Below are 22502 nucleotides of genomic sequence, written 5' to 3'. Positions count from 1 at the left end.
ATATTAGACACATCAACATTTCCAAAGAAATTTGATACTGCACTACCCTTCGACCTACACTGACTACCCTGACGTCATTTTCGTGGCTCCATCCTGTCTGGGATGAAGTCACGTGAATGTTGGCAAAACATGGTTGTTTCGTGTTGCGCTGTACTCAGCGTTTTGTCGGGGGAAATGGCATTACATTTCACGTGTAAGTGTTTCTATGATAGAGCAGATGCGTTTGTTGAAATCTGATGAAGAGACTTTTATATGTTTTTTACACTTGAAAAAGAGTATCACGTAAATTGAAGTGTTGAAAGTGATGCCTGTAAAATCAGACTCCTATTGCATTTTGGAAAGTATCTGTGATAATTCGGTTACAGAAGTAAGTATAACTGTTTCTCGTTCCTACTCATAGGTTCCCTGAGGATGAAAAAAGCCGAAGGCAGCTTTGGATACAGGCCCTTTCATCTAAAATATTTTTTTTTTTTAAAACTGATAGCTTAAACTTTTGTAAAAATAATGGCATCTGAACCTTTGAAGTGCACTTAAAATTGATACTCTAAAACGGACCTGCTCCTAAAGTCGACAATTTTGGCACCTATTGTTAACATAATTCCCATATCCCATTTTCTTTTATAAGTGACTAGAACTCAAAACGCGGCGACTCCAATGTTTAAAGTTTTGACACGACCTCAATCTTACTTTTTAAAAGAATTTTAACGACATTTTACTTTAATTGATAGTTTATAGTAATTTCACCTCACTGCCCAGCAGAGTGGCGTTCGATGTATTTGTTAGATTTTATAAATGGTACTGTGAACAAATCCAGGGCAAATGTAGTTCTGGCATAATTTTTCGAAAATAAGAAAGTAATTTTTGTTGGCAGTGTTTGGCAGTCAATTGAGAAATGTGGAGAAAATACGATACAAACATAGGATGGCAGACCGCTGATTTGAAATCCCGCCACGTTTTGCCAACAGTCCCGTGGTTTATGTTGGAGCCAGACCAGCCCTATAGATTCTGCACAGCAAGGCCAGTCTACTAGTATCTATGGTCGAAGGTGTTACCGGCCTAAGTCGTTTTCAGCGGCGTTCGTAAAAGCTTGCTATGGTCGTGTGTCGTCAGGCGCCGAGGGGCGGTTCCGCCACGCGCATGCGCAATGCGGGCAGCCGCAAGACGGAGCGAGGCGCTGCCCAGGCGGACCGGCAGTCGAGCGCCTGCGGCCCGGCTGAACGCATCGCAGCGCAGCGAGCGCGCCATGAAGCGCTCGTCGACGTCAGCGTCGTCGCCGGCGGCAGCGGGCGAGGTGCGCGCTGCCGCGCGGCGGCTGGCGCGCCTCGTCAAGGGCTGCGAGGCGGAGGCGGCGAGGCTGCCCGCCGGCCGGCAGCTGCTGGGGGCGACGGCAGCGGGGGCGGCGCCGGGCTCTGGCCAGGGGTTGGCTGGGGTGGCAGCGGCGGCGGCCGCATTCCTGCTGTTGGCGCTGCTGCTCTGGTTGTTGCTGCCGCACGACCACCAAACCCAGGTACTGCATCTAAACTCTGTGTATGCCGCGACGACTGAGCTTGCAACCAAACAAAACATTAGGTGCTCTAGTATAAGCGTAGGCTTCAATGTTCTAGTGACGTCAGTCACTAACAAGATATCAGGGAGGAAATTTTTCTCACGTTACGGCCACTATTGTCGCTGTTCTATGTCGCTGTTACGATGCAATTAATTTGTTACATCGTGAACTATCTTCTTAGAAAGGCTGTAGATGTTTGTGTAACAATTTAAATAATAATACGACTGCGCCAGTTACATGTCTTCTTGTATAGCACAACGTGTACCAAGGATTTATCCTCGTTTCAGAGTATTATGGTGGCCTGCGTCATTTTTGCATGTCTATGGTTCTTCCTCTGTTACCGTCGGTCGGCTTTCATTACCCACAAATCTTGATATACATAATTAATTATCCACAGGGTTTGTTTTCATCAAATCATAACACTGTAACTTCACCATAAACATTACACTGTGAATGTTTTTAAAATTGCGCTGCACAGCTATTATAACAGATATTTTGCTGCAAAAACCACCACAAGCAGATAAAATTTTTATTTGTGTTATTCTGAAGGTAATTCCAATATTGAGGTTATCATCTGGCCGAACCTGGGCGATAAGTAATAAGAGCATACAATTTTATTAAAAAAAGGCACATAACACAGCCTGAAAATAAATTACATCACCAAACACTTACTATCAAAATTTTGCAAGGTGAACTCATGACTACAATTTTAAAGTGTAAGCCATGTTTATTTATCACTAAATATACATGATGCCCTAAAAGTAAAAGTGAGATATGCTAATGAACCAAGATTTTACACATCAACGACATCTGGGAATCCTGTCTGGCGTGTGTCTGAATTTCTGCGTATAAAGGCACGATGCTTTTATAACATAAAAAAACGATTGCTGCGAAAAAGAGGCAGAAAAACACGCACGTAGTCATCACATCCTAAACTAATGTAAAGTATTAAAGTGCTCGAGATAGAGCACAAATTCTTCGGACTCATTGTGCTCCACAAGATGAAATGTTAGTAGTGCACTAATATTGTTAACTAAATCATGACTGATACAGTTGCAAGCTTCCATGTTATCGAAGTCAGTACGACATGTATAGCTCCATAAGGCGAATTGTGGTTCCAGGAAACATGACAGCACCCCTGTGTTTACATCCGAAAAATAAATATAAGAGTATATTATTGTAGTAAGTGCCAAATATTATAAGAAAAAAACAGGGATTATACTTTATTTTGTTTGCTGCCTATTATATTTCGCCGGTGGTATGTATGGATTCATTTTAGAGTAACTGTCTGCTGCAGATTTTGTCGCGGACGTTACTGTCGACTTACCTGCGAGCATTTCGACTGTTCTGTATTTTTTGTGTCACTAATCATCGAGGCTGCCCATCATACATAACACCAGAAAACCGTCAGAAGCCACTTCACTGTAACTTTTATGTCGCATTTTTCCATCGCCATTCTTTTTTTCCTCTATATATCTTCAGCAGACTTCATAACCCTCAAACCAACATGTAGCATCTCTCTGAAACTCCGTTTACTGAGGTCGCTCTCAGCGTATAAGTTGCCGAAAAATATCAAACACCATTTTAGACCTGAAAGTGCCTATAGCTTGCCACACATCAAGCTGCTTTCAGTTACGACTGGGAGCACCGGTAGTTTTGCTAAATATAAACTGAACACTTTTTCTTGTTTCCTTATGATACGAACTTCTTGCCTTGCAGACAAAAAGAATACACAAAGTATCTTAAACTGTGCTGTGTAACTGTTGTGGCTATGGTGTTTAAGAAATATTACCGACAATACTGAGAATTTCCTGCATTTACGAATGATTACAACAACATTAATTTCCACAAGAGAATTTAAAAGTTTAGCTTCTAAGCGAGAAAGTAGCAAATCAATGAAAGTACAGTATATAATAAGCTTGAAATGTTCAGGTTTTCATGTGAAAACATATGATTCTTAACACTCTGTCATGGCCAACTTCAACAAATCATATATCACAATACTTTTAGTCAGTAAAGCTCTTGACTGACATTAAATAACCTACATGGCAGCAATTAAGGACGTCAATGTTATTTCCTTTCCTCAGCAATTAACAAGGCAACGGATAAGGACTATAGTGAAAAAAATATGACTATTTACGTGCTCTCTGTGATGAAAAGCTTATTTTTAGGCGCTTTTGAGGAACTGGACGTGTCTGTTACGTAGGAAACCACTATATCCGTTAAAAATCATTTCGATTTTAGGCAAGCAAAGCACGTTCCTCTATGGAGGATAAAGCTGTACTCTCAACACTCGAATATAATAACTATTCTGCATAAAATTTTGCGCAAACGAATTTTTGGTACATTTCATAACATGTTTTTGTATTTTTCTAGCTGCGTATAATGCACGTTGTAATAAGCTATTTAATTTGACCATTTCACATTTTGTAACTTAATTGTGTCTTAGTTTGTTGCATGGTTAAAAACTGTGGAACCATAGCACGAGTTAGTTATGAAACTCACAGCTTATTATATTTATTATCTTTTTCCAAATAATTGATGTAAACCAAATAACAATATAAAAACGACATTAGTTTTCAGAGTCAATGTTCAAGAGAAAACTTTCATAGTCCTGTGTGATAGGGATGATCATTACAATTGGATCACTATGACACGTGATAAAACTTGATACGGTAATCTATTCTTTTCTTTTTACTTTAAGAATAGTGGAGCACTATCGTTCATATTCCTCCTGACAAATTTCGACATCTTTCGTTTTGGGCTATGCCGTATGAGATCCATTCAAGTGATGGAGGAAGTCTCGATTTCTGACTCCACACAGGAAACAAATATTTGCAACTGTAGAAAGTGCAGAATAATTTTTCAGTGTTTATTAATGTATTGACTTTTACGTAAGTTCACGAATCTGATACAGGGCCCTTAACATACCTGATCCACTAACAGTACAATTCCTCGGAAGACCTCATTATCAGTTCTATCACTAACAGTACAATTCCTCAGAAGACCTCATTATCAGTTCTATCACTAGATAATGCAAATACGTCGGCTAGTTATGAAGATCTTAGTTAAATAACTCACAATATTATAACCAATGTAATGTCTTCTTCAACTAAAATTTTTCAGTGAAGTTATTGTTTCGATATTTACTGATCTTCGTCTTGTACATAGTATTTACAACATCTGTGTTATTGTGTCATTTGCATCTATAATGTCGCCTACAAATGCTAATATGGTGTTACTACGTTATCTTCACGTATTTATTATTTTGGCAGACAGCGCTTAAGGCTTTATACTGTAGCTGTCATAATAGATAGTATTGATAATAATTTCAAACAGTGTGTTCAAATATGTCTATATTAATAACACAGTGCACAAGTTGATTCAGATATTCAACTATTCACAGGTATTATAATACTCCTTTATTATGTTTTATAATGAATATGTATTTTTGTGTTATGTCAGAATTTTTTTACCGCGCAGAAACCTTAACAACACTATCAGTTTCATACAAAAAACGCTTGGTATCCTATTTTCATGGCGAGAGTGACAATTCCCTAGAAGCAAGACAGTAGAAAACTCACGCAAGTGTTTGTTTACGTCAACAAAAACTTATCCGATTCATACAAATATAAAAAAATAGCAAAGCAAGAAATCTTACCGTAGACCACTTGTTTAGTTTCTTTGTAACTGAAGGAAGAGACTAAATTCATAGATAGACTATTGGGAAGCTGTGTTTCATGTTGAAGGGAATGCTTTAAAAGTGAAGGAATCGATTACAGCGAAGAGTAGCACAAGCGCACTGTACATTTTACTGCAGGTTAACACCAAAACATTATGTTCCCATACAATTTAAATTTACGCAGAAATTAAGTTTTCGTGAATGGCACCTGCCCATTTCAAAGTATCGGTAAATTCGCAGTCGCAGTAAAATAACTTCTTTTGTCAAAACAGACATAGGAAGAGATTTTATTGGATGATTCGTGAAGATGCATAATTAATGTTCTTAAGATGCAGCATACAAAACCCTGGTTTGACCACTTCTTGAGTAGTGTTGCTCAATCTGAGACGGATTAACGAAAGGGATAGAAATGATTTTACAGAATGTTCAAATGGTTCAAATAGCTCTGAGCATTATGGGACTTAACTTCTGAGGTCATCAGTCCCCTAGAACTTAGAACTGCCGGCCGCGGTGGTCTCGCGGTTAAGGCGCTCAGTCCGGAACCGCGCGACTGCTACGGTCGCAGGTTCGAATCCTGCCTCGGGCATGGATGTGTGTGATGTCCTTAGGTTAGTTAGGTTTAAGTAGTTCTACGTTCTGGGGGACTGATGACCACAGAAGTTAAGTCCCATAGTGCTCAGAGTCATTTTTGAACTTAGAACTACTTGAACCTAACTAACCTAAGGACATCACACACACCCATGCCCGAGGCAGGATTCGAACCTGCGACCGTAGCGGTGGCGCGGTTCCAGACTGTAGTGCTTAGAACCGCCCGGCCACTCCGGCCGGGTTTACAGAAGGGATGTGCATTCACTGTAAGAGTATAGTCGCACAGATGCTCGACATATAGAGGGGGGAGGCGGTACATAAAAGACGATGTGGATCGCCAATGGCCTTATTTCCAAATTTTATAGAGTCACGATTCCATAATGTGTGATGAAAAAACATTCTGACCCCTCCAACATACATCTCTGGTAATGCAAGTAATAGGGCAATGCGGGCCCATGCAGAAGGCATGAGAGACGGAAGAAGGACGATATAACGAACAGACGGCACAGTAAAAGATACAGTTTCATACTAAAATAAATATCAGGCACACCACTCAGCTTGTGTAAGACAATTCTCTTAATTTATGTCTGCAGTACAGCATCATATGGAAGCGAATCATGGACTGAGACAAAACTGGAGTGGAAGAGAATCGAGGTGTTAGAGGTTTTGATACAGAAGGAGGCTGAAAATTAAGTGAATCAGGGACGACATGTATATATGAAAAGCGCTAACTAGAAAATGGAGTCGGCCGGATTGGCTGAGCGCTTCTAGGCGCAACAGTCTGGAACCGCGCGACCGCTACGGTCGCAGGTTCGAATCCTGCCTCGGGCGTGGATGTGTGTGATGTCCTTAGGTTAGTTAGGTTTAAGTAGTTCTAAGTTCTAGGGTACTGATGACCTCAGAAGTTAAGTCCCATAGTGCTCAGAGCCATTTTTTAGAAAATGGAATATCATGAAAATACTTCTGCGGCTCTAGAGACTTGAGAAGAAGAAAAAATTCCAAGGGAAAGACCAAATAACTGAGGAATTTTGAATGTTAGTGAGTCTATGAGATAGTACCAATCCTTGCCCTCACACACAATATGCCCATTAAACCAATGCTTTTCGACACGTTGAAGGATACCGTCACCGTCTAAACTGTGCACTGAGGATAAACTCATCAGATCTAATAATTTTCCGCATATTGGTGAGCACAACCAGCATCCTAACTGTACGACACTATCTCATTTACTGCCTGATTCATTGGGAACCAACCATGTGAGCTGTAAACGACTGACTACACTCATGCTCATAAATTAAGGATAATGCTGATACATGGTGAAACAACATTCTGAAGGGCGGTTTGCGGGTTTAAATCACCTCGGGGTATCACTATGCGGTGCATTTGACCTGCAGTCGTCTCATGGTGATACTGGCAGCAGTCCACATACACAGAAGTGTGTTGGTAGATTTCAGAGTACGCTGCAGCGAGTAAGTGTGCAGACGTTTTCAGACGTGCTAATGGTGACCGTGGCTCAAAGGACATAGTGATGACGTTATGAGGGGCAGAATACTAGGGCGGCAGGAGGCTGGTCAAACACACCAGATCTTACTACGGGCCCTCCGTGTGCCACAAAGTGTGATCTCAAGATTATGCAACGATTCCAGCAGGCAGAAAACGTGTGCAGGCGCTACAGTACGGGACGTATACGGTGTACAATACCAGAAAAAGACCGATGTCTCACCATCACTGCCCGCTGACGGCCGCAGAGTACTGCAGGTAGCCTTACTCGGGACCTTACCGCAGCCACTGGAACAGTTTCTCCAGACACACAGTCTACAGACGACTGAACAGACATGATTTATTCGCCTGGAGATCTGCAAGGTGCATTCCACTGACCCCTGGTCACAGGAGAGCCCGTAAAGCCTGGTGTCAAGAACACAATACATGTTCATTGGAACAGTGGTCCCAGGTTATGTTCATGGACGAGTCCAGATATAGACTGAACAGTGATTCTCGCCGGGTTTTCATCTGGCGTGAACAAGGAACCAGATATCAAACCCTTAATGCCCTTGAAAGGGACCTGTATGGAGGTCATGGTTTGATGGTGTGGGGTGGGATTATGATTAGTGCACGTACACCCCCGCGTGTCTTTGACAGAGGAACTGTAACAGGTCAGGTGTTTCGGGACGCCATTCTGCACCAGTATGTCCGCCTTTTCAGGGGTGCAGTGGGTCCCACCTTCCTCCTGATGGATGATAACGCACGGCCCTACCGAGCTGCCATCATGGAGGAGTACCTTGAAACAGAAGATATCAGGCGAATGGCGAAGCCTGCCTGTTCTCCAGACCTAAGCCCCATCGAGCACGTCTGGGATTCCCTAGATTGACGTATCGCTGCACGTCTTCAAGCCCTTAGGACACGTCTGGAGATCCGACAGGCACTGGTGCAAGAATGGGAGGCTATACCCCAGCAGCTGCTCGACCACCTCATCCAGAGCATGCCAATCCTTTGTGCGGCCTGTGCATGGTGATCATATCCCATATTTATGTCGGGGTACATGCGCAGGAAACAGTGGCGTTTTGTAGCACATATGTTTCGGGTCGGTTTTTGCAACTTATCACCAATACCGTGGACTTACAGATCTGTGTCGTGTGTGTTCCCTATGTGCCTGTGCTATTAGCGCCAGTTTTGTGTAGTGCCACGTTGTGTGGCACCACATTCTGCACTTCTCCTAAATTTATGAGCATGAGTGTAGATGGTCTAATAAGCTCAATAATATCTGATGTACAGCCATTCGAATTGTACACAACTGACAAGAGGTCTGAGAAGCAAGCTAGTCATTCTATGTACGTAATATCCTCGTCTCACCAGTGATCGCCGACTAGGCCAGCACTCGGTGCTACTTTATTATGATCCACTGGGTGAAATCCAGTTCGATGCGGTATTGTAGTGTCTGTATTAGTCTGAATTCGGATGCATGTATGACTAAATCAACAGGAACTGCGACGACTACAACCGTTATGAAATACATTAAACGTTTTTGCAGTTTCGAATATGGATAACCATCAGCTTCATAACTGAATGACGACAGTGAAAATTTGTGCCGAACTGGCACTCGAACCCGAATTTTCCGATTATAGCGAGCGGTTGCCTTAATTTTTGGGTATCCGTGCACGGCGCATGGCCCGTGCCAAACTTGCGTAAGTCATCAGCTATGCATCTACAGAGATGTTTGGGTCTAACCATGAGTCGTACACGACTAGCTCGTGATTAGCGGGAAATACGGGTTCGAGTCCCGTTTCGGCACAAATTGTCACTGTCGTCATTCCATTCTACAGCTGATGGTTGTCCATATTCAGAATTACGAGAACATTTAATGAAACCAAGATGCGTCCAAGAAACGATGAATTCACACTTTGCTGTAGGATGTCATGTTGAGGGGAGGGGTGTCGTCATTAGATTTCTGACTGGTTTGGTGCCACCAGCCGTCTCCTACGTTAACGTCTCCATCTCAGAGTAGCACTTGCAACGAAAGCCCTCAATTAATTGTTACATGTTTTCCTCTCTCTGTCTTCCACTACAATGTCTGAACTTCGCTACCCCACTCCAATGGACACTGTTATTGCTTAATGTTTTCATCCATGTTCAGTCCTTATGAGCGAGAGAACTTCAAAAATAAAGTTGTACATTATTACGGGCAGGCCAAATAACTTTTATAGAATGCTGCACTACATTTCAAACTGACACGAAAACATGATGCTAGTTTTCAACAGTCCTCAAGTCTTAGCAAATAATGGTCGGAAGGTTCTACGAATGGTTCAGTTCTCCAACGATTGAAATCTGTTCCTTGGTCACGGAGACATTCAGTAGCTTCCGTGTGAACGTCCTGCACGTCGGATAACCTACGATTGCTGCGAATCAGTTCTTAGATGGACTAGACATTACTGTCTGTTGTAGGCGTCGATGTTCTTCCTTCCCAATCAGCATCACATACGTCCGTAGGGCCTTTGTCAAATTCTTGACACCATTTCATTGCGACTGGAAGCGTCGCTGGTACATATAACACCAGAATTTCACGGCAAATCTTTGTGCTATTTGCCCCAAGATTGCTTCTGTCCCTCGTATTTTAACTTTGGAATACGTTTCCAGTTGCCATGCCATTTCACTCCCGTACTTTGCTTCAACTGTCATCCGTACTACAACAGAACGGTGTCTACAGGAAACCCAGTTCGCGACTGAGCCATGCACGGCTCGTGTTCATGCCATTTATTTTTTTGTCATCTTCTCTTGCGGTAGTACCGCCTCGTTTTCTTATTCCATTTACTGGCGTCACTAACTTCCTGCCTTACTTGTCCGTGAGCGGCAGCAGCAGCGCGTACCGATAAGTATTTCCGGGTCGTCGTGTGTCTGGCAGTTAGCTGGAGATCGGACCTGGAGCGGATGGAGTTGGAACGCAGCAGAAGTGCAGTCGGAACGTAGCAACAGTCGGGGACGGAGCGCTAGGGAGGCGCGGACAGCCAGACTCGCCGACCGCTCGCGACACAGGATGATCTGTCCGACGGACGGAGATGGCAGCGGGATCGACCGTTGGTCGGTCATTCAGTTGGTGGCCTCTTTGGGTGACGTGTGTTTGGTCTTTTGACCGTTTCTGGGCCTCGTCACTGGTTCATCTTGCTGGACGTGGCTAGGTTCCTTCTTGTGTGGAGATGTCGTGGCCAATGGGCAAGAGTTACCTCTGCATGATTGGGTCCGAGTCAGTGTTCCCGGATCGCCGTATCTCTCAATTCCCGACGCACATCGGGTTGAGTCGGGCTGGAGCTGCAGTGAGCTCCGGATAGGCAAGACTCGCCCGACCGTTGCTGACACACATGGTTTGAGTGCCAACTAACTTGGTTGGTGTTGATCGGTCGTCTGGTCAGATGACGTGTGTTTCGTCACCGACCGTCCTTGGGTTTTGTGTGTGTGTCGGTCTGTGATTTGTTCTAGTTGTTCATCAGTGATTCGTATTACGAGTGTTCGAGTTTCTTGTGGCAGTGTTTCGTGCAACACTACGTACTCTGTCGGTTCGACTGAGCAATGCTTTAAATTCTGTAATACTGTCTGTGTACTGCAGTAGCCAGTTGGTCGGTTGCGACAGAGCAGCGAGTAAGTGTTTCCTTACCGAGTTGATGCTGTTCGCCACGGCGTGTAGTTCCAGAGCCGTTGCGATGTTCATGTGTGTCAGTAGCTATTGTGCCTTGGCTTATTGGCACACCTATATTCGAAGAATGGAATTTTGGTTGTAGTGTTTTTGGTCTGATGACGGAAATCAGGTAGTTGCTTGATTCGTCGGCTGTCTGTCGGTTGGGTTGCCTTAGGATTTAGAGATTGTTGGTCAGGCTGCCTATCTCACCTAAACGAGCGTTAGTGTTACAATCCCAGGTCGACTCTTGGAAACTTCTGAGCGCCGTTCCTTGCGTGCTACATAGTAATTTCCTTGTTTGGATTTTAGTTATTTGGTTGATGTGCAGCTTTCAACCGAGTTTTAATACTTCTTAAATTAATGTTCTTGTTTCGCCCTTTTGCATGAAATGTTTTAAGATAAGGCCTTTTGCCTTTTTAATAGAAACTTTTTTTTCAACGCCTTAAGCCGTTAAACATATTTGGTTGATATGTGGCTTTCAGCCGAGTTTTAATATTTCCTAAATTAATGTTCTTGTCTTGCCATTTTGCATAAAATGTTTTGAGATATGGTCTCCTGTGTTCTTATTGTAACTCTCCTTATTGCTTAGTGTGCGGCCTCCAGCCGAGTTCCATTTAAATTAAATTGCTAAGGCCTTCAGCCTGTTTAGATTGAAGATTTAGAAAATATTTTTGGGCCAAACCTCCTGAAGAACCTTGTAATTCAGTTTCTTGCTTAGGCCTTGTGTCTCAGATTTTGAGTGAGGCCTATAGCCGATCTAAAGTTAATCAAGGGAGATCGATTAAAGTTTCAAGTATTTTGCACCCTTGTTGTAATACTGTGTGTTGGTAAATAAAGTTTATATGTTGATTGCAACTGACAGGTACTCATTTTGGCCCCTTGCCACAACCTAATCCGCTCTGTCTTTGTAGCCTAGACGTTTCAGTGACATTGTACTCTCCTCCGACAATGAGTCATTCTTGTTGAAGGATGATGACATATGTAACTTACTGTTCGAAGTCACTTCGTACATTGTTCTAGTTATTGTTCTTCACATATTCCTTTTCTCGCCCATTCTGCCGATAAGCTTCTTATTTCTAATGTTAGATGTTTTCTCATAGTGCATATCTCCCATTCCTCGCACCAGATGCACATGCTAGGAAATAACCTTCTGAAATTATATCGCATTTTTAACTTTTTTGCATGAAATCCCTTCTTTACTGTGCTAGTCTTTTTCTTATCTTGCTTCATCCGTGATGTGTTATTTGTTTTCATTATAACTTAATTCCTTTATATCGTGAACTACGTAGTCCCCATTTTCAATAAGAATTTTCCCACTAATCCGATTTTTTGCTGCTTTTCAGATCTCTCACCTACCTTTGGTTTACCCACAGCCCATACTGTGTGCTCATCCGTACGGAAATCGTGTAATGGCATACATGCCAGTAACGTGATAAACACTGATGCCGCCCTGTAGGTCCCTTCCACAATATGGAAACCTTACGCAATGACTCGAATCACTGAGAGACTCTAGAGAAAATTACCCGTGTAGGGGAGACTGTCCCAGTGTTCCTGGGTTTATTTACTGGGACCGAGACAGCACTCAATTATTTTTTGGGGCCTTCGGGTGAGGGGGCCGGGGAGGGGGGGGGGGGTGAATCTAACTGTTCGTCAAGGATGCAGAGCACCCTTTAGAAGCAGAAGATACACTCGCTCAGTGCAGCTTCCCCAGCGAACGCTGAAGAAAGACTTCTAGCTAGGGCAGATGTTGTCCCGTTGGACGACTGCGGCCGAAATAACGAATCTCGTGCTGGTTTTTATTACATAATCCATCTTGCCGATAGTACCATTATTCCACCCTCTGGAATTTTCCCCACAGTCGTAGAGGATGCTGCGTACTGACGACTGGCTGCCCCTGTTTTGCCAACAACTCATCCATCATGTTATCTGAATATGTTTACTGTTGCAAATGGCTTCCCTAATAGTGTGGAACGTGTACAGCAGCCTGTCAGAACCACTGTACACGTGGGTTCCCTACATGGATGAAAACAAGGTAAGCGGTCTCTTCCTCGTGAATATGACGCTGTATGCGCATTCGGGAGGGCAGCGTAACAAATCTCCGTCCGGCCTTACTGTTTACCTTATGTATGAATTCCGTAAATCACTTAAGACAAATGCCGTGATGGTTCTTTTGAAAAGGTCGGCCGAATTCCTTCCCCGTCGTTCTCCAATACTAATTTGCGCTCCGTCTCCTGTACTGTCGCCGCCGATGGGACTTGAACCCCTTATCGTCGTGAATGTTAGAAGTTTCTGTGTTTTTTAAATGGCTTTAAGCACTATGGGACTTAACATCCGAGGTCATCAGTCCCCTAGACTTAGAACTACTGAAACCTAACTAACCTAATGACATCACACACATCCGTGCCCGAGACAGGATTCGAACAGCAGCGCGGTTCCGGACTGAAGCATTTAGAACTGCTCGGCCACAGCGGCCAGCTTCTCTGTTTTCCCACCATGTCATGATTCGATGTTATTTCGTGATTTGCAGAAATGAGTGCAAGTTTTTCATCTGTCTTCGCTGCTACCGTCCTTATTTCGCATCCATTCCTTTCCAGTCCGCAACGTGGACTTACACTGTCCAGCCACATTGATGTTACAACTCGTCAAAAGCTTGAATAACCAACTTCTGCAGCGCGGGCCACTGCGAGATGTGCAGGAAGAGAGTCAATGAGGTTCTGGAACGTACCAACAGGGATGTGTCGCCGTGACGACTAGAATGACGCGGCCAAGTGTCTAGGTTTCTCTGATGAGAATCCATGGCCCGTACAGCACGATAGAGATGGCCTCGCAGGTTCACGACCGAGTTTTAATCCAGCGAGTTTAATGGCTAGAGCATTACGGTAAACTCTTTCCGACGCTCTTTGAACCAGGCAAATACACTGCAAATTGTGTAACACGTTGGGTAATCCTGATGGTTCATACCTTAGTGCTGAGGGAAAACAACTGTAGTAGGGAAGGCATTGTATCCATGAATAGATGCATACTTGTGTAGATGAATTGCCGGCCGCGGTGGCCGAGCGGTTCTAGGCGCTTCAGTCCGGAACCACATGGCTGCTGCGGTCGCAGGTTCGAATCCTGCCTTGGGCATGGATGTGTGTAATGTCCTTAGGTTAGTTAGGTTTTCGCAGTTCTAAGTCTAGGGGACTGATGACCTCAGATATTAAGTCCTATAGTACTTGGAGCCATTTGAACCATTTTGTAGATCTATTGTGCCTTCCAGAATGGAGAGATCGCCCAGGGAATTCTACGAAGACATTCCCCAGACAATAATGCCCCCTCCTTTCACGTCGATGGAATATTAAATATGGTTCATCTTAAAAGTCCACCTGTGGCCATTCAGTAGACGTCCAGTTGGGGTACTGGCGTGCAAATTTCAGCTTTCATCGGCGATGAGCAACAGTCAGCATGTGTGCTCGAACGATGCGCTTGCTACAGAGGCCCATACGTAGCAACGTTTGCTGATTAATCGTTGAGCACATACAGTCAGTAACCCCTTTGTTCATCTGGGAGGTCTACATCTACGTCTACATGGTTACTCTGCAATTCACACTTAAGTGCCTGGCAGAGGGTTCATCGAACCATTTTCATACTACTTCTCTACCATTCCACTCTCGAATGGCGCGTGCGGAAAAGGAACACCTAAATCTTTCCGTTCGAGCTCTGATTTCTCTTATTTTATTATGATGATCATTTCTCCCTACGTAGGTGGGTGTCAACAAAATATTTCCGCATTCGGAACAGAAAGTTGGTGATTGAAATTTCGTAAATAGATCTCGCCGCAAAGAAAACCGCCTTTGTTTCAATGACTGCCACCCCAACTCGTGTATCATATCAGTGACACTCTCACCCTTGCTGCGCGATAACACGAAACGAGCTTCCCTTCTTTTCACTTTTTCGATTACCTCCCTCAATCCTACCTGGTAAGGGTCCCACACTGCGCAGCAATATTCCAGCAGAGGACGGGCAACTGTAATGTAGGCTGTCTGTTTAGTGGGTATGTCGCATCTTCTAAGTGTTCTGCCAACAAAGCGCAGTCTTTGTTTCGCCTTCCCCACAACGTTATCTATGTGGTCATTCCAATTCAAGATGCTCGTAATTGTAATTCCTAAGTATTTAGTCCAATTGACAGCCCTTAGATTTGTGCGATTTATCGAATACCCAAAATTTATCGTATTTCTTTTAGTACTCGTGCGGATGACCTCGCACTTTTCTTTGTTTAGTGCTAATTGCCACTTTTCGCACCATACAGAAATTCTCTCTAGATGATTTTGTACTTGGAAATGATCGTCTGATGATTTTACTAGACGGTAAATTACAGCATCATCTGTAAACAATCTAAGGCGGCTGCTCACATTATCACCTATATCATTTATATAAATCAGGAACAGCAGAGGGCCTACGACACTAGTTTCGGAAAGTCAGATATCACTTCTGTTCTACTCGATGATTTACCGTTTATCACTACGAACTATAACCTCTCTAAGAGGAAATCACGAATCCAGTCACACAACTGAGACGATACTCGATATGCACGCAATTTGATTAATAGTCGCTTGTGAGAAACGGTATCAAAAGCTTTCTGGAAAACTAGGAATAGGGAATCGATCTGAGATCCCTTGTCAACAGCGCTCATTACTTCATGGAACAAAGAGCTAGCTGTGTTGCACAAGAACGATATTTTCTCAATCCGTGTTGGTTATGTATCAATAAGTTATGTATCAATAGGTCAATTGCTCAACAGCTGCACGTATGTTCGCCAGTACACATCTGCACAGCCGTCGTTCACCCCTGTCATCTACGGCCCATGGTGAACCACAGTTGCCACGGCACCGGTTTTGGATAGCGCCATTTTGCCATGCAATATATTCTTTGACCACAGCGGACGCTAACAGTTTACAAACTTAGTCGTTTCGCAAATGCTTCCACCCTTGCCCCGTAAGCCAACGATCATGTCATTTTAGACGCGAGATAACTCGCTCCGTTTCCGCATTACGACAACGAATGCACCGTTGTCCGCGTCCCCGCGACACGCTTTGGATAATCTCGTCTGCTTGTGCTACCGCCTGTCGTCTGTGAGTGGTTCCGCTTTATGTTCCCTCGTCTGCTATTGCTGGCCTCTGCTCTCTGCGAGTGGTTATTGCATGTTGACGTCGAACGTAGGCGGTGGTCAAATTAATGTGACTGAACCGTGTATATTACAGTCATCGCTCTGCCAACAGCTCTATACCTTTATAAAAGGACGTTGCTGCCATGGCAAGCCCTCTGTCTCCTGTGGTGGCCAATTATTTTATGGAGGACTTTGAAGAAGAAGCACTACAGTCAGCCACTCTCAAACCCTCTCCTTTTCTGTGATATGTGCATGATACAGTTTTGGTGTGGCCACATGGGCTTGATACTCTACCTACGTTTCTTCAGCATCTGAATTCGCTCCATACGAATATAAAGTTCACAATTGGAGTGGAAATAGATGGTGCTTTACCTTTTCTTGCTGTCTTGGTACGAAGGAAATCAAATGGAACCTTGGGACACAGCGTCTACAACAAGCCAACGCATACAGATCTATATCTGGAGGCCACAAGCTGTCAACATCCTGCACAATGCGGTAGTGCATTACGTACCTTAGTTCATACAGCACATGTGGTATCTGACACTGTGGGCCTGTCGAGCGAAATACAACATTTGAAGACAGTGTTCCGACAAAACGGTTATTCTGAGAGACAGATACGTAATGCATTCAGGCCATGGGGAGTTCAATCTGTGGAGCAGAATGAAGATACGATGGCACCCACCACTTTGATCTTTTTGCCGTATTTTGGTGCCATGTCGTCAAGAATCGGAAGAGTCCTCAGTAGATATAGAATTAAGTGTGATTTTCAACCTTATTCAAAACTGAGAAATCTGTTGGGTTTGGTTACTTTGCCTGAGGAAATGTGGTGTGTACAAGATTCCTTGTCAGTGTGGGGCAGCGTATATTGGCCGGACATGCCGCACAGTACAAGAACGTTGCGATGAACATTAGCCTCATACACGCCTTCGCCAACCAGAAAAGTCGGCAATTGCCGAACACTGTCTGAATACAGGACATCGTGTGATTTATGAAAAGACGGAAGTTTTGTCCTCGGCATAACCTTGCTGGGATTGCGTCATTGAGGAAGCAATACATATCCGTACAGCCGATAATCGCATTAACAAGGACACGGGATTTCAACTGAGCACAGCGTGGAACCTTGCATTGGCTGCTATTAAATCACGACTCGAAGATCAGGATTCTTCGATAACTGGCCCATCATAATGTTGGCTTAGTGCGGCCGTTGGTGAGTAGCGTCTGGCCGCACTGTTGACAAACGATTTTCGGCAAAGGGAGTTTGAATATGGCAAATCATTGCGCATGCGCGATTTCCGCGGCTGTGCACTCTTCGCGCGCGTGTTCTATAAACAGGGCGTCGGCGTGCGGGTAGCATCAGCCGTACCTAGCCACCAGCTAGGGTGAACCACCTGAAGATGTCGGACAGTTGCTCCGAGGAAACACTGTGGAAGCTGCACAACGTGAACAGGCGGCAAACCCGTGAAGACTATTTACAACACATCCGCCGGGAAAGCTTGAAGAGTCACAGCTCTATACCAGCTTATAGTTTGACTGCTCCGCGTGTTCTTCTTTCGATGAGCTACCTTTCGCACTCTTTTTAGCTATTCATTTTCATTCAGCTTATTGAGGCATCCGTGCCAGATTACACTTCTTGATTCTTTTTGTTATTGATGCATTGCCTACTCCTACAAATCACTCCAAAAACAGTGTTGCATCTCTTTCATGATTCCTACAGTGGGTGTTTGTTTTTCTTTTTCAACGAAAGTCTCTCACTACATAACGTTTGACCACAGAAAATCGCTATGTACAGCCATGTGTATAATGAAAGTAACAGTAAATCTGTTTTCTCAGTAGAGTGAAAGTACTGCGCCCCTTCTGTTCAGTGTTCGGTCTGCCAACGTGCCTTGTACTGCCATTTCAAGCGTAGAGTACGTGTGCATTATGGCTTTACGGCAAGAAGAGGTGTCAGTAAGGGAGTAGGGGTTTGCCCAGCAAATTGATGTTCACTGGACGAGTACGACTCCAGGGACATGCCAAAGGGGAAAAGGTGGGGGAGGAGAGAGAGGGGAGGGTGTAGATGCCAGTGGCAGAGGAGAGGGGAGGAGGAGGAAAGAAGGTAGGGGGTATGGGAAGCCAAGTGGAGAGGAGGGAGGAGGGAAGGGAGGAGGGAGAGAAGGGAGAGAGGGTGCCCTTGGGAAAAAACTCAGGGGGTAGATGGGATCAAAGTTGGTAGGAGGGGTAGATGGAGGGGATGAGGGCATCATCAGGGAGGGGGAGTTGGTGGAAGCCACCTTGGGTGAGGGTATGGAGAGTGGAGAGATGGAGAGCAGGTGGGACGCGGGAATGCAGGCACAGCAGCGGACGGGGGCGGGAGAGGATGGGAGGTGAGGGTGATCAAGTTTGCAGGAGGTGTAGAGGATCCGTATCCATTCGAGGAAAAGGAGGATACAAGATCCGCATGGCGGATGGGAGGCAGATGCGATATGCGAGGTGGACCACAAGGCGTTCTAGCATTTGAAGGGATTTGTAGAAGGTAGGAGGGGCGGAGATCCAGGCGGGATGGGCGTAGCAGAGGATAGGGTGGATGAGGGATTTATAGGTGTGTAGGATGGTGGAGGGGTCCAGACCCCATGTGCGGCCAGAAAGGAGCTTGAGGAGACGGAGGTGGGAGCGTGCCTTGGCTTGGATGGTCTGGAGATGGGGGGCTACAGGAGAGGCGACGGTCAAGGGGGACGCCAAGGTACTTGAGAGTGGGGGTGAGGGCGATAGGACGGCCATAAATGGTGATATAGAAGTCGAGGAGTCGGAAGGAAGGGGTGGTTTTGCCTACAATGATCGCCTGGGTCTTGGAAGGATTGACCTTGAGCAACCACTGGTTACACCAAGCGGTGAGCCAGTGGAGATTGGATTGGAGAAGGTGTTGGGAGCGTTGCAGGATGGGAGCGAGGGCAAGGAAGGCGGTGTCATTAGCGTACTGGAGAAGGTGGACGGGGGGTGAATGCGGCGACATGTCCGCCGTATATAGAAGGTAGAGAAGAGGGGAGAGGACGGAACCTTGGGGCACCGGCGGAGGGGTAGAATGTGTAGGAATCCGTGTTATGGATGGTGACATAGGAGCCGTGAGCGGCGCGGGCGCGGTCTTAAATACCTGTACGGCGGAGGTAAACTTCCTCCTGATTGGCTGGACGTCACTTTATGGGATGCAGCAAAGGGTCGTGACAGGAGCGCCCTCTCTTGGCCATTTGCACGCCTTCTGTGGTTTGGTCCGGTGTATGTGAAAGACATCTGCAGGTCGCGCAGCAAATAGTGGTGTAGGAACATTGTGTAGTCGCAGGCCATACGGCGGTGTGTTGGCGTGCGGCATCGGCGCTTGACGGCTTTTGCGACACGCCACTTTCCTTGCGGATACATGAGAGTTGTGTCGGGTACGTATTATGTTTATGTTGCATGATGATGATGTAGTGGTGGTGGTGGTGGTGATGAAGGAAGGGGGGGGGGGGGAGCGGAACTTGGTGCCAGCAAACTGCTTCTGCTTCTCGAACAGCACCAAGTGGAACGCCAAGCTTAACGTCCCCATCCGATGGACGGATCACCGTTAACAGTATCACATGCCGTCCCTCCACGAGACAGTACGGAGAGGATCGGAATATAGACATGGACAACGGCTCAACGTTTAATGATCAGCAACATACTCCACCACCTCTCCTCCCTTCCCCGGACAAATACTGCCGATGAAATTTCATCAACACCCAAGATTTGAATCCGCTTATCTCCGAGTCGAGCGCCAAAGTACAGGCATAACTGAGCAGCCTTGACTACGGAGGTAGATACTGGGATCACTTTAGCATAAACTTAGCCTTTTTATTTGGAGACTTCTTTGTATTATGTCTTCCATTTCTGTCTGATTTTTAATCTGATAATGTTTAATACTGGTCTAGCTGGTAATTCCGCATGTCCCCTCTCTGTCTCCGTTGTAGACGACAGGTTTGGCTAGAATTCCTATTGTTTCTACAAGTACATAAATACTCTGCAAGCCACCTGATGGTCTATGGTGGAGGTTACTTCTGGTACAACTAACTGGTCTCGCCGTGAAAACGGCGTACACGATATACCTAACCGTGTCTTCAGTATTACGGCAACTGACGATGATGCTCCAGCAAAATTTCTTATATGTACTGAGACCTGGTTTATCAGGATGGGGCAGGATAAGATTACGATTGTGGACGGGGCCATAATCAGTTACTATTGGTTGCACAACAAACACATAAACTTTATTTAAAGAAATCAAAATATTAAAACAATCTCTTAAAAAACACATTTGACTGTAAAGACGACTGAAGGCCTTATCACAGGAAAAAAATTTCACAATTTTAGGGCGCAAGGCCACCAACAATAACCTCAAACAACAAACGGCTGAAGGCCGGAATTAGAAGTCAGGAAAACAATTCCAAATAGCACACATCTCAACAAATACCTTGCTTTTAAAACAACATTGCTTAAAAAACTATTGTAACATGGCTGAAGGCTTTATTATTAAAGAAGTGAAATTATTGCTCGGCTGAAGGCCGCACACAACTTCAAATCACAAACGGTTGAAGGCCTAAATTAGAAATCAGAAGATCAATTTCGAATAGCAAAAATTGTTCAAATGGCTCTGAGCACTATGGGACTCAACTGCCGAGGTCATTAGTCCCCTAGAACTCAGAACTAGTTAAACCTAACTAACCTAAGGACATGACAAACATCCATGCCCGAGGTAGGATTCGAACCTGCGACCGTAGCGGTCTTGCGGTTCCAGAATGCAGCGCCTTTAACCGCACGGCCACTTCGGCCGGCGAGGAGAGGTACATTGCCGGAAAAAATACGCTAACCTCCAGGGCAGATAACTGGAGCATTAACGACCACAAGGCAGAAAATACCGCTTGTTGCACTTCACTAATAAGAATAATACTAAATTCAATGACGAATAACAAATAGAGGAAGACGGCTCCAATATTTCACTGCCTTGAAACACTTCACTCGTTGCCGCCAGGCCGAGCAACCTTGAGAGCAACAACCTGCCGACCAAAGGCGAGATCTCAGCATAGTCGGGGTTGCAGTAGCAGTTACCTCTTCACTCAAACGTCCAGGGTTCGATGGGCAACGAAGTGGTCGCTCTAGCAGCTAACCCTCCTAGATCCGGCAGTGGCAGCACGCAGTCAGTGTCCCCGGCTTGCCCTCGCGCTGCACGGACCTGCTCGCTGCTGAGCTCCAACCGACCTGATGTCCGTTAGCAAATCCTCACCAAATCCAGCACGCAGACAGCATTAAAATAACTGCTCATTCAAAACCACAAGATACACACGGATCCGGGAAAACAGTTCCACCAACAACTCACAATACTAAAAACAGTCACTGTGAAACAACACGGACGAATTATAAGTCGGCACAAACACAGCCAGAATCGGTCGGAACACCAAATGCATGTCTTATGCTGTGACGACCGACCGAACAACCAACCAACGGTCGTACCCACGCAAGTGAGGCACGGGAAAGATCCCAGTATAAGTCGTCGACTGACAGCTTATTGCCATGAGGTCACTTCGACGGGCGGACACACACACACACACACACACACACACACACACACATATATATATATATATATATATATATATATATATATATATATATATATATATATATATATATACAGGTGAAAGTAGCACTACTCGAATATCACGGTACATTCTACTGAAACTCGGTGAATCCGGTCGTGCACTTTCGCGACCACATCCTTCCGTCGGACAGTGCATGTGTGTCGCCAGCGGTCGGGCGAGTACTGGCTGTCCGGACCTCACTGCTGCTCCGTCCCAACTGCACTCGCTCGACACATGATGACCAGGAAAATATTAGAGGCCACTCCAAAGATGGTACCACAGTACGCGCTATCGATAAGCGCTGCTGCTGCCACTCACGGACAGACAAGGCGAGCAAACGTAGTGGCGCCAGTAAACACACTAAGAAAACGAGACGCCACTATCATTATTACAGCATGCCAAGCTATGAATGGCATCAACGAGGGCCGCACACGGCTCATGTACGCTTGCCCTTTTCGCGCACGATGTCCTACTAACTTTGGATGATGAGTAACAGGCGGACTGCATATTCCTAGGTTCCCGAAAATCGTTTGACAAAGTGCCACACTGTATACTGTTAACGAGAGTCCGAGCGTGTGAAATACTCTCATAGATATATGAATGGCTGGGACGCTTGTAAAGTAATTGAACCAAATACATTGTACTGACAGTGTTCATTCGAAACAAAGACATCGTCAAGATCCCACCATGGGAGCATGATCGGACCGCGCTTCTTCTCTACATAGATAAGCGAGATCTTTGCTGATAACGCTGTAGTG

General features: G+C 45.1%; 1 long non-coding RNA gene across 1 annotated transcript in view; it reads left to right on the top strand.

Annotated features, from left to right (window-relative positions):
* Positions 1–1385: 1385 nt before the first annotated feature.
* Positions 1386–22502, top strand: part of LOC126484116 (uncharacterized) — a 98945-nt gene continuing 77828 nt past the window's right edge. The window contains exon 1 of the long non-coding RNA XR_007587809.1: positions 1386–1507. This is a non-coding gene — a long non-coding RNA (uncharacterized LOC126484116). The remainder of the gene's footprint in view (positions 1508–22502) is intronic.

Source organism: Schistocerca serialis, chromosome 6 (genome assembly GCF_023864345.2).
Source record: "Schistocerca serialis cubense isolate TAMUIC-IGC-003099 chromosome 6, iqSchSeri2.2, whole genome shotgun sequence".
NCBI classification, from domain to species: Eukaryota; Metazoa; Arthropoda; class Insecta; order Orthoptera; family Acrididae; genus Schistocerca; species Schistocerca serialis.
Note: the sequence above shows the minus strand (reverse complement) of the source record. Positions and strands in the feature narration are given on the sequence as shown.